Raw genomic sequence first — 12,270 nt, forward strand, 5'->3', positions numbered from 1 at the left:
ATCATAGGACATATATCATTCCAGTGATCCTGAAATAATAATGAAAATAATGGAAATTAGGAAGAAAAGGTAAATGAAGGTAATAAAAATTGGTATTCCTTTTATCTTTCAGGAGGACTATAAAAAGGTTCTGTGGAAGTTTTAGTTTGTGTGTTCTTCACAAATTTGGAGTGAGAAAATGAAAAGGAATCAAAAGAAAAATGAACATAAGAAACATTTTAAGGGTTTAAGCAAATTTGAATGACAATATTGCTATAATTCATTTGAAAAGGAACTTGCAGGATGATTATTTGTAAATACTATTTTCTAAAATCTTCACTCCCTCAGGAACATAGAAAAAAGATATACTGCAATATTTATAGTATGTTTTGTTCCTAATTTGGAAGAACTCCAAAGTCTTTCTTCATATAGTATCTTTCTGCATAAATCCCAATAACACTCATTGGATTGAGAACAAAGACATTGCATTAACCCCTCAGCAAGCACACAAACCCTGGATACACAGTGCCTACATAAACCAAGTGTAGAACAGTTGATATCTTATGAGTAGAGCATGCTTTCTAAACAGAGGACTGGTTAAGTGGTTTTAAACAAATTCATGTATATTATACACAGTTAAAGACCAATATTTTAAAAGGCAAAAATGTCTCTTACCCAGGGGTGTTAGTAGTTAAAGTACGCCCAAGTAAAGGCAAAGTCGGGTTCTCTAAACACAAAAGTTCAGAAAGTGAGGAGTGTCACAATCCTAGCTCCTTTTTATGATCTTCCTATGAGTCCAAGCATGTATGTTTATTTGTGTAAGCACATGCCCCTATCAGTGTGTATTTGTATATGTACAGAGTTTGGGAAAAGTGAGAAGAAGGAGTTAAGGGGAAAAGAAGAATGTCTCCATTTTCTGTGGCTAGGGATTCCTTTCTGTAGCTGGGGAATCTATTACAGTTGATTCATCTGTTCTTTTCTGGAATAAAGAATAAACTACTTGGAATAAAAAAAAATTATTTGATGAGAGCTTGCTTCTCAAGATACATTTCAGATATTATAAATCCATTTCCTTTTCTTTCTGATTTTCTTCTTAACCTATTGCCTTTACCTTAAATATGAAAGAGAAAATTAAAATGTGTGATTTATTTCTAAAACTAAAGTTTTGTTTCAATATCAAAGTCTTACAATTCAAAGAAGTAGATAGAAATTACTGTGTCCTTTTCGTAATTATCCAAATGGCATTAGAAAGAAAAATAAGACATTCTTCTTTTCTTCATAAGTAAAATTAGTCTGTTTTATTCTAGGCTTTCATAGAAAGCTTTGCATGTGTGAGTCAGCACCTCAAAGGAAATCTCATTTACAATTCATGACATAGTTTCATCCCAATTATTTAGTTTCATTTCCTTTGCATTTTATTTTTTTTTTAACTTCTAACCCAAATTGCTATAATCTTGTTCTCCCTTTGCCAAAAATCCACTATGTATCTGAGTTTATTTTAATTTTTTTTTCTCCTGTGAGCTTGTTAAACTCCAATATAGATCTGAGATAATAGTCTACTAAGGAAAGAATGCTGCACAAATTTCACAAAGTTAATCTATTGTGCATTATATCATTGGTATTCAGGTTAGTTCACACACCATTTCTTCAATTATGCTAATAATTTAATATTTATAGTATTATTTTATTTCATATAAATATGCTTGGGCAGTGACTTTAATATTTTCTGTTCATTTAATGTCAGTCACTACTTATCTTTCTTAATTATAATTTATGTCATTTATTTTGAATTACTACATGCATTCCCATCCTCACTTGTTAGTAACAAGGTAAATTTTATATACTAGAATTTTAATGTTGTGTTTTTACAAGTATATATTTCAAAATGCATTTAGGCACCCACACACATACACTTAAGGAACTATTAGAGACTTTAATACTTGTCTCTAGACTCATAAATACAGGCTGCTGATTCTACTACCTGTTCACCTTACCTCCTGCCACTCTAACAGGTAGGCCACCTTTTTAAGGAGAGTACTAGATTCCTGTGCAGATTTAGTAGGCCTGTCATTCCCTGGAGGCTCACCTGTTTCCTCCTTGTTCATTTCTAAAATTACTAATTCAAGCACCCCAAACTCTTACCACAGTCTCCATCTTTTCCAATTCACTCACTCAAAGACTGTACCATAGTCATTCTTAGATTCAAAAAATCTTTGCAATGACCCTCCTATTTTATCTCAGGAAACCATTCCTCTTGTGGTATTCACACACTCTTGATCCAGTTGAGATTTTTCTGTCCATGATGTAAACAATACTCTTCTTAATCTTTAACTTCCCTTCTCTGTGTACACCTATTGGCAAAATCACTGCTGTTTCCTGTGCTCTGGCCTTCAAACTGAGTGAGAAAATCTTGCATATTGGCAGATCTAGATCACTGCAGATTGATCAAATCAGTGCTCTACTCTGCCAGGCACTTGGCTTCTTGGGAAACTTTCTTCCTCTCTCTCTTGAGGAACGTAGGCCTAAACCTGCACTAACTCACTCCTAACCTTCTCATTGCCCTTCAGCCCTGCCATAGGCTTTGAGGATGATTCTTCATTTGATTTCCAGTGAATGAATCTGGTACCACTCTAGAACTCTCTCATCTTGTGTTCAAATCTCTAGATCTGCTCTCATTCCTTATGTGAATGAAGAATCTTCTTGAAATCTCCATGTGGACATATCACAGAAGTATCACACTCAGCCTTTTCAAGATTATTGGCATCAGCTTCCACCAGTATTCTGTTCCACCCCACACCACCATTTTGCAACCCAGATGGTCAGTCTGTGAACATTCTCTCAGCAGTCATTGGTCCAGATTGTTAGCCTGCGAACATTCTCAGCAGTCATTGGTCCAGATTGTTAACCTGCGAACATTCTTGTCAGTCATTGGTCCATTGTTATTAGCCCAGGAAATTCAACTACTTAAGAATGGCTCCACCCATTCTCTCTCTCTTCCCTCCTCATTCTCTCTCCTCCTCACTCTTGCTTGCTCTCTCACTCTCACTCTCTTTCTCTCATCCTTCTGGCAGACACTCTGCCTGTTAATAAAATCTCTTGCCTGAGTACCATTTTCCGGAGTGATTTCTGGATGCTTTAAAAAATCATTTTCAAAATCATGCCACTGCTCCCTTCAGTCCTTCCTCTATCAGTATCCCCAGCCTCTGATGATGATGCCAGCATCCTTCCAGCTGTGAAAGTTTGATACCCAAGAGTCTTCCTTGAATTCTTCCCCTTCCTCAACCCAGTTTTCAATTAATGACCAAGTCTTGTTGATTTGATCACGTGATCTCTCGGAGTCACAGATTTCACAGTGCAGAAAATATAGATAATTGTTCTGAATTTCACAATCTTTTTACCTACATTTTTTCAGTAACACTATTTCATTTTTATCTAAATGACTTATCTTTCTAAATTATTTGTACATTTCATCTGCCTTATCTAAAATCTATGTACACACAGTATTTAACAGGTTCTTTGGAGTTTGATCCAAAAACATAATTAATTAGATGTTATTGTATCTTCCAATGATAAATTCTTATGATTTTCTACCAAATTTAGTGTTTCATTGTTATTTGTGATACCACATAAAATGCGTATACCCAATCTTGAAAATAAGACATGTAAAATTTAGCTTGAAAATTATTTGTATCACTATTACATGAAAAAGATAATAGTTAGGATTCTGAAAATAGTCACAGACTAGAAACTTTGCACATGAAGTTCACTGCAATAGTAATTCTTCAGATATTTATTATCTCCTTGATATTTACTATACAAATGTACTATCTCAGATATTGACAGTGAAAAAACAATGGAAACTTAGTGATCTTTTCTCCAAAACTATAATTCTCTAATAAAAATTGATTTTAAAAAAATATATGGGTTTAGTTCAAAGCAGGAGGATTTTAGAAATTTCCTCCCATCCCACTTCTATGAATAACATTAACAAAGCACATGGAATACTACATTTATATTTTTATTATGGGAATAGGTATGTAAGGAGTTGTCTGCTTTAAATATCAAAAAGAATATTTTGCAGAAATGTGTTTAAATCCCACCAAACACTTAAAACATTAAAAAAATATAGATTTGTCAAAAGCAATATGAACACAATTGATCAAGAACATGTGGAAGAAAATGATTTTATTTCCAATGCTCTAACTTAATCACCTGTAGTTTTATTGGATTTGTGTTTGATCTTTTTTCCAGGAAGATATTATACATGTTTTTCATCAATTTTAAAATTTTTTACTCTGAATTTTTATATATAGCAATATTAAGTTGTTTGCATTTTATTTTCTATGAATTTAAAATTATTCAAAAATCTTCTTTATGTTTTATTACAATCACACATAATCTATAGATGATGTTCTGAAAGCACTAAGTGTTCCATGTCTAAACTAACTGAAAAAAAATTTCAAGTAACTGTGAAAAAAGAATGTTCTCTTAAATTTTTAGATTTCTTTTTGTGTAAAAAAATAATAAATTATCATTTACAATTCATGAATTTAAAATTACTTGTTACAATAAGGATTATATTCCTAGGGTATCTTTACAATAATAAAAGTTGACAGAAATCTTAAATCAGAAAATATGTACATTAAATAAAATTTGATAAAATCACTTTTCAGAATGTGGGTTTTATAATGAATGATTACCTATACAGGTCTACTTTTATACTTCAGTTTCTCTATGACAAACTTGTTATAGATTTTTACAAAAACTCTTTGAAACATTACCTTCACCTTTTCATGGACACAATTGACAGAGAAGTAAATGTTCTTTCAAAAGTACAAATGTAGTTGAATTTGTTCCTTAGTTTCCTGCCATTCTAAATCCACGATGCATTCTGATTTCAGCTACTAAATTCAGCTGCCAAAAGAAAGTTATTAAAATCTCCAACTCATTATTTTCACTTTTATATGTAAAATTTTGTGTTTCTGAAAGTAAACATATTGAGTAAGGTAAAACCAAGTGAAGTGATAAGGTAGACCTCAATTTAAAAAAAATAGATTATTTGCATACATGCATTTTCTTCTTTATGTTTTGTTCTGCATACTTACTTCTCAAGTATATGTAGCAATAACACTAAATATTTTAAAAAATTCAGTGTCTATTTTTATATTTGATCCAATTTCATATAGAATCATTCTTTCAGCAATGTGTTAAAGGAGAATTGAAATATACAGCACCCTGTGAAATACCTGAGGTCTGCTTTATCCACAAGTTAAGAATAACATGTTGCTGTAAATTTTATTCTCTTTAGAAGGAATAAAGTTCTATTCATTATTATTCCAAACCTACTATAAAGGTGTTCTATTTCTTGTTTTTCTTTCAGAAAAGTCATATACTTAAAAGGAGTTCAAACCAAAAATTAATTCCAGATTTTGAAATACACGATTGAGTATCACAATGGGATGATAGTAATAAAACTACTATAGTTGATGTGAGTCAGTTTTTCTGTTACTATTCAGGATGAAAGACACACACACACACACACACACATATACGTACACTGTATTAGGGTTCTCTAGAGAAACAGAATCAACAGAAAGTATGATTATAAAAAGGGGATTTATTAGATTGGCTTATACAATTGGCTTATACAAGCTGGATAGTCCTCCATGGCTGTCTGCAGCTAGAGAGCTGGAAGAACCAGTGGGTGCACGGTCCAAGAGGCTGAAGCCCAAGAACAAGAAAGATCACCCTAGTCTGAGACCCTTCTGGAAACTACCTGGAGAATCACTGGCAGAATTCACTTTGGGAGAGTGAAGAAGCAAGAGTATGATATCCTCAGATGATCAAAGCAGCAATCAAGAACCCATTCAAGAAAAGCAGAGCTTGCATCTGCATCTGTTTCCTTGTTATCCAACTTTGATTCCATCCTATTGGGTGGTGCCGCCCACACTGAGGGAGGGGCTCCACTTCAGTTCCTATCCCACATGCCAATCATTCCTAGACACGCCCTCATTGACACACTTAGAAGCCTCTTACTCATTGGCATCTCCTAATCCAATCAAGTTGATAATTCAAATTAACCATTACATACACACATATACATATGCACACAGTCTCATATATTCTCAAGTGTATGTAATATATATTCCTATATTGTGAAATATATACATATGTTTTATATATATTTTTCATCCTGAAAAGTAACAGAAAAATTTGAACTTTTAGTAATATATGTATATATAATACATATACATATAAATGAAGATATAGATATATGTGTATATATATATGATCGTTTTCCCACTGTGATAATCCTAACCAATATTTCTGTATATATACCTGTGTTTTAATGGTAAATATATAATGTATAATTTATGTAGTAAAAGAATCTATAGGTAGTAAACCTCCAATTTTACATTCACTATTACATTATTTTCAATTAAATCATATTTATTCAAAGGTAATCATTTATAAAATACTATTTATTATAAGTGCCCCACAAAATTTAAAGATGGCTATCACTTGGGGAGTCCTAACATTTACTCCAGTGATGTCTGAGATGGAAGGAAAGAATAAAGTAGTCAAGGTACAAAGAAATATACTAAAATAGATAAATGAAAAACATAGAACATTAATATACATGAGCAAAAATGTAAGAACATGAGACTTCTGGAATTTAGACAAAGCAAAGTCATCTTCTCAATACCTGGGAAAAATCAAGCCATGGAGACTGATTGGATTCTAAAATGGGGACTGGGGAGTAGAACAGTACTGCTCAGGATTGAACACGTTTCCAAGAGAATAGAGATTTAAGATAAACGAGCAATCATAAAAGAAGACAGACAGTAGTTTGGGAAATTGTTATAGCTCCCTGAATCTCCATGGGATCAGGAGACATCTTTCCTCAGTTTAAGGAGCTGTGAAACTTATAAGGATTTTATATTTATATAAAGGGCATGTTAAATCTTAAAGGCTTGATAAACCTTATTTCAGAAGTTGAAAGCTGTTAGATTTAAAAATCATACACATATTTCTATAATCAAGAATGAGACATTATGTTTTTAAAAATAAGGATGAATCAATGTGTACAGATGTTACTAGAAAATATTTTTATGTAAAGTTTCTTATTATAGAAATATTTAAACTTTAATAGAAAACTAAAAACATAGTACAAAGTTTCAATATACTCTCCATACAAATGTCCTACTACCAAAATATTGCAGGAGGGTGTTATATAGCTACGATTAATAAACATCAATATATTATTCTTAAAGTCAATATTGTATTTTAAATTCCTTAGATTCAAGAAATTGGCATAGTAAAAATCCTTAGGCGGGGCTGGGGAAATAGCTCAGTCGGTAGAGTGCTTGCCCCTGGGTTCAATCCCCAGCACCCCCCCAAAAAAAAAAATCCTTAGACAAAACTCTGCTTTTATTAGTGCATTACAGGTATGCATAATTGTTTGGTTCATTTTGACTTAATCCTACATGCATGGAATTTAATTTGCTCCATTTTAGCTGGAATTTTTCCTGTGTGGGAGGTTTGTCCAACTGCTCTTGCTCCATTTATTTTGATGATCTGCTTCTTGGTATAGATGTGTTTAAACTACTAGACTTCATAGATAATTTGTCCCTTTATCACTGTGTAAAGTTTTTCCTAGAAGACAGGTCTTTCTTAGAATGTGGCTTTATTGGCCTAAGGCTACTCATAACAAAGACCTTAGGACAAAATTAGAAAGAAACCATAATAATAAAAATGACAATATGAATGGGCATGGACATTTGAGACACTGTTCAACCTATTACAATATTCAATTAAAATAACTTTCTGCAGAAAACATTCTCACATAAAATTAGTGCTCCAAGGCAGATTGCCATTTTTTTTAACTTAGCAGTGTTTCCACATAACCCCAAGGGAAATAGATATAAATATTTCAGTAGGAAGAGCGATGCTATAGATTATATGTAGAATTGGACCAGATTTCAAGCATTGAGCAATACATGGAATGAAGTCTTGAAATAGAGGAGACAAATCTTAAGTTCCCTGTTGTTCAGTGATGTTGACAAGGAAATGATGGAAGCTGGGTTAGAGATCATGGGCTTTGTAGAGATACAGGAGAGGTAGTTTATGGAGGTGAGTCCTAAACATATTTTTGCACAGAGACCTCATTTATGCAGAAAAGTGTGAAAACTAAGGCAAAATTGGTAACATCTCTAAAAAAGCAGAGGTAAGCACATCAAGAATGAGTTTAAAGTTCGAAAGGGCTATTGAACCTTGACAAAGGAATTTCACTTTGGGGAAATGGAGTCCTGGGACCAAGGATATGAAGAGAATCCTACCAATATTAATTTTTGAGATCTTAGATCCAACTTTTAAAAAATTATATACTTGTTTTCTAAAATAATATGAATCTGCTCTATGTATGGCCTTCTTCAGACCACTCCCACAAAAAAAACAAATAGAAATAAAAAGCCTAATGCTTTTAAATTAAGTGTTTGAATTTCATTGACTTGTTTGTAGAAAAATTGTCAAAAATAGCTGTATCAGGGAAAATATTTTCCTCAGTGTTTGCGAGATTTCTAGATATTTACTAATTTGGAGGAAAAAAGTCAATTCCTCTGAATCTTTATAGAAATATATTCATTATAGGCTCTCAACTGCAAACTTTCTCTTAGACTAACAGCAAATTGGGTTTCTTATTCAGGGCTGCTAAAGCAATTCTAATGATCTGAATAAGCCTGGAGGCTCTTCAAAGGCTTTATGTGGAAAATTAATTGAAGATTCACTGTCCTTGGAATTTACTGCTATTGGCACTTAATAGCTCAGACAAATTCTTTCTCATATGTTAATAAATTACTGTGGCATTTTAGCACTTCTCTCTTCTCTCCTCTTCTAGCTAGTTATTGTTCTTGTATCATCATAATTATATCCATATTTATATAATTCCACACACCACCCATGACTACCTATTCACCATTTCATCCATAGGAAGTGTGAAGGATTATAAATTTAACTTAAGCATTTTGCTGTCTATATTGTTACCTAATACTGAGTGTTAATTGGCAATTGTTCTTTTCTGTTTCAATTATATTGTTTCAAGTTGAGATTCACTTAAGAAGAATGAGCTGGGTGGTACAAGGAGGAATAACAGTAGCTCAGCACAGGAGAGAGACACACAGCAGCATTCAGAAAGATCTCGAATGTCCTTTGTCCTTCTAGCAATGTGGTTATGTTCCTTCATGCTACCGCCTTCTTGTCCTAGTTTATTGATATTTAAAGACCAGAATAAGATCAAGAACCACAGCTTCTCACATCCATTTCTTATGAATGTTTTGTAGATTTTTTTCCCTTAGCTAAAGCTGTTACATACATTTTGCTGTTTACTGAATATTCTATAGCAATGACAAAGGTCCACTTCAATCAAATCACACTTTGTACCAGAATTTAAAGCAGCCATGCTAATCCAAAGACAGAAACAGTCATATATTCAAATAATCACCCCCTTCTCCCAAAACAAACATGACCGACACTTTTATTTATGCATTAGTACAGATCTGGGCATTTTTCTTTGCTTGTGAGGGATATTGACTTGACAAGGACATTGAAATGATAATGGAGTAGACACAGGTGCAAACAAATCTTTACAATTCAGTTTCATGAGGAGAGTGAATTACCACTGGGATGGGCAGAGGACAAATAGGCACAAAGCACTAAAACTAACTTTAAAAAGTATGCTGAGCTCGAATGCCCTTAAACTGATTGACTGGGAAGAATCTGAATAGTTGCTTTCCTGTGTGTACTAATTAAAGACTGGGAAGGAAAAATCTTTCGGAAAGATATACTCAGTCTTAGGGCCTTCGGGAGCTCTAAAACAGGGCCATTCAGAAGGGGAATAAAAATTTTTTAAATACCATTAAGTAGTTTGTCAGAACCAGATTCAACACAATTCAAATTGACAGAGTTATTTGGAAACTACTTCACACATCTCTGAAAGTGTGTCCTACATTTCCAGTTTCTTACTGGAGACTTTTAAAAGGAGTGTGATTTGCATGACCTTTCTCATTTTGATAAGAACAATTTAGGAATCAGGCTGATTTCTGCTTAATCAGCAGGGATGTTGAGAAATGACTCCGGCAGCTTCGGCTGACACTTATTTATAGGATTTGCTGATGGGAGATAAGGAGACATGAGGATGTGAAAACCCAAGGGTGGGAGTGAGAAGAGTAGATAACAAGGCCGATACACTATCTACTTAATTTCAGTAAAAACTCAAACTTTAAAGTTAAATGGAAGATTGAACCAAGGGGTGTATGAGATAGGAGACTTGAAGATTCATGTAATTTCAAAACTGATAAGTCTCTGAGAGGCTCTTCCATTAACCACATAGCAATGTTAATAAATTCTTCACCTGCAGAAGATATACTGTAAGAAAACACACTCACAATTTTAAGACAAGTATACTGTTGATTTTCTACATTGTTTTATGAGTGTACTGGTCATGTAACTTTCTTATTGTTAATAAATAGTAAATTTTCAATTCACTTTTTGTATTAGAAAGCACATAGCTTGCTTACACTTTAAAAAATGTTTATCGACAATTTAATTCTTGTCTTTATATCATGGTGTACCAAATTTACAAGACTATTTATTCTCTCATTTTCTTTTCTTTTCTATTTGAAAAATTGTTAAATATTTACAAGAATAGCAAGAAAACTATACTGTAGTGCATGTATCAATCTCATAGGCTCAATTCTTCACCTTCTGCAAACTTCCTCTTATGTCTCAGCTGTACAAGTATTGTTGAAAATTTGTAAATCATGTTATATCATCAATAATTCCTATTACTTTCAACTGACAATGACCACTCTTCAAAAAATAAATTGTGAGTATCCTAAAAAATAAACAACACATCATTAATATAATCTAAAGCCTTATCCATGTTAACAATTCTTCAACTATTTCAGAAAATTGTGCAGTTGATTTGCTCAAATCACTGCACATTTTATAAATCCAACATTTTATTACACAGCATTTGAGGATACAGATGAATATATATATATATATATATTCATAGATACAATATTATATGAGAATACATATATTACTGGGGATATAGTTCTCTATATGTGTATATATATGTATGTATCGTGATGTGTGTGTGTGTGTGTGTAGAAATACATATATATTTGGTCCAACATGACACCTTCCCTGTGTCTTTTGACTTCTTCTTCTCTCTGTCACAGCAGTTCCAACTTTTTTTGAATTCACTTAAAATGTGCTCTAGCTTTATCTTTTTAAGAGCTATACTAGAAGTGTGTTTACTTTATTTTCAAATGTCCTTACCAGGTTGTTTAGCTGTATCCTGGGTGAGTGTTTTCACATAAATAAAAGGATATTTATACTGTGACTCTTTTGGGTTTTCTCAGAATCTTGTCTGATTCTGTAATTACACATCTCTTGTAGTATACGTTAACTAGTTGTTGGAATTTCTTCCATGTACAATGAATTTTCCGTCCTTTGAAAGTATAGCATTAGTTCCCTAGCCAAGTTATGTTAGACTTAAACCTAATGATTGGCTTAGGGGCTATGAGAGAAATTAGAGTAGAGCATGGAAGAGTTGTTACTATCATTGGTAACTGGAATATCCTCTAGGCCCTTGTGTTAGGGGCTTGGTTCTTCACCTATGGTGCTGTTGTGAGGCAGCAGAGCCTTAAAGAAGTGAGTCTTAGTGGGAGGTTTTAGGTTATAGTGGTATGTCCTTGAAGGCTACTGTGGGACATTCTTGTGCTCCATACGCTTTTAGCTGCCATGAGGTGAATAAGTTCACACCACCATGCATTTCCTGCCATGATACACTTTTCCCTTGAAGGCCCAGAAATAATGGGTCTGCATGATCCTGAACTGAAACATAGAAAGTTGTGAACCAAAAATAAACCTTTGTTTCATTTAAGTTGAGTTAACCATGGTATTTGTTATAGTAATGTAAAACTGATTAACATAGTAGGCATGTATTTGTTGTCTTGCAAGAGAGAAGCAAAGAACCCTACAACAGGGTAAGGTGTGCCACTTCTCCAGGTTCAGAAATGTTAAGGAGATTCAAGGGTTCAAGATAATTGAGGAAATCAAACCATAATATATAGGTATCCATTGTATACTTTAGGGTGTATTTCTTTTCCATCTGACATTCTGACCTGACAGAACTGATCTAAATTGAGAATTTAGCCTCTAGAGCCCATTTACTCTTATGAATAAGTGTTTGCTTTTGTTTTCAGTTTTTTATTCTCTAGAGAT

The sequence above is a fragment of the Sciurus carolinensis genome, chromosome 7 (assembly GCF_902686445.1).
Source record: "Sciurus carolinensis chromosome 7, mSciCar1.2, whole genome shotgun sequence".
NCBI lineage: Eukaryota > Metazoa > Chordata > Mammalia > Rodentia > Sciuridae > Sciurus > Sciurus carolinensis.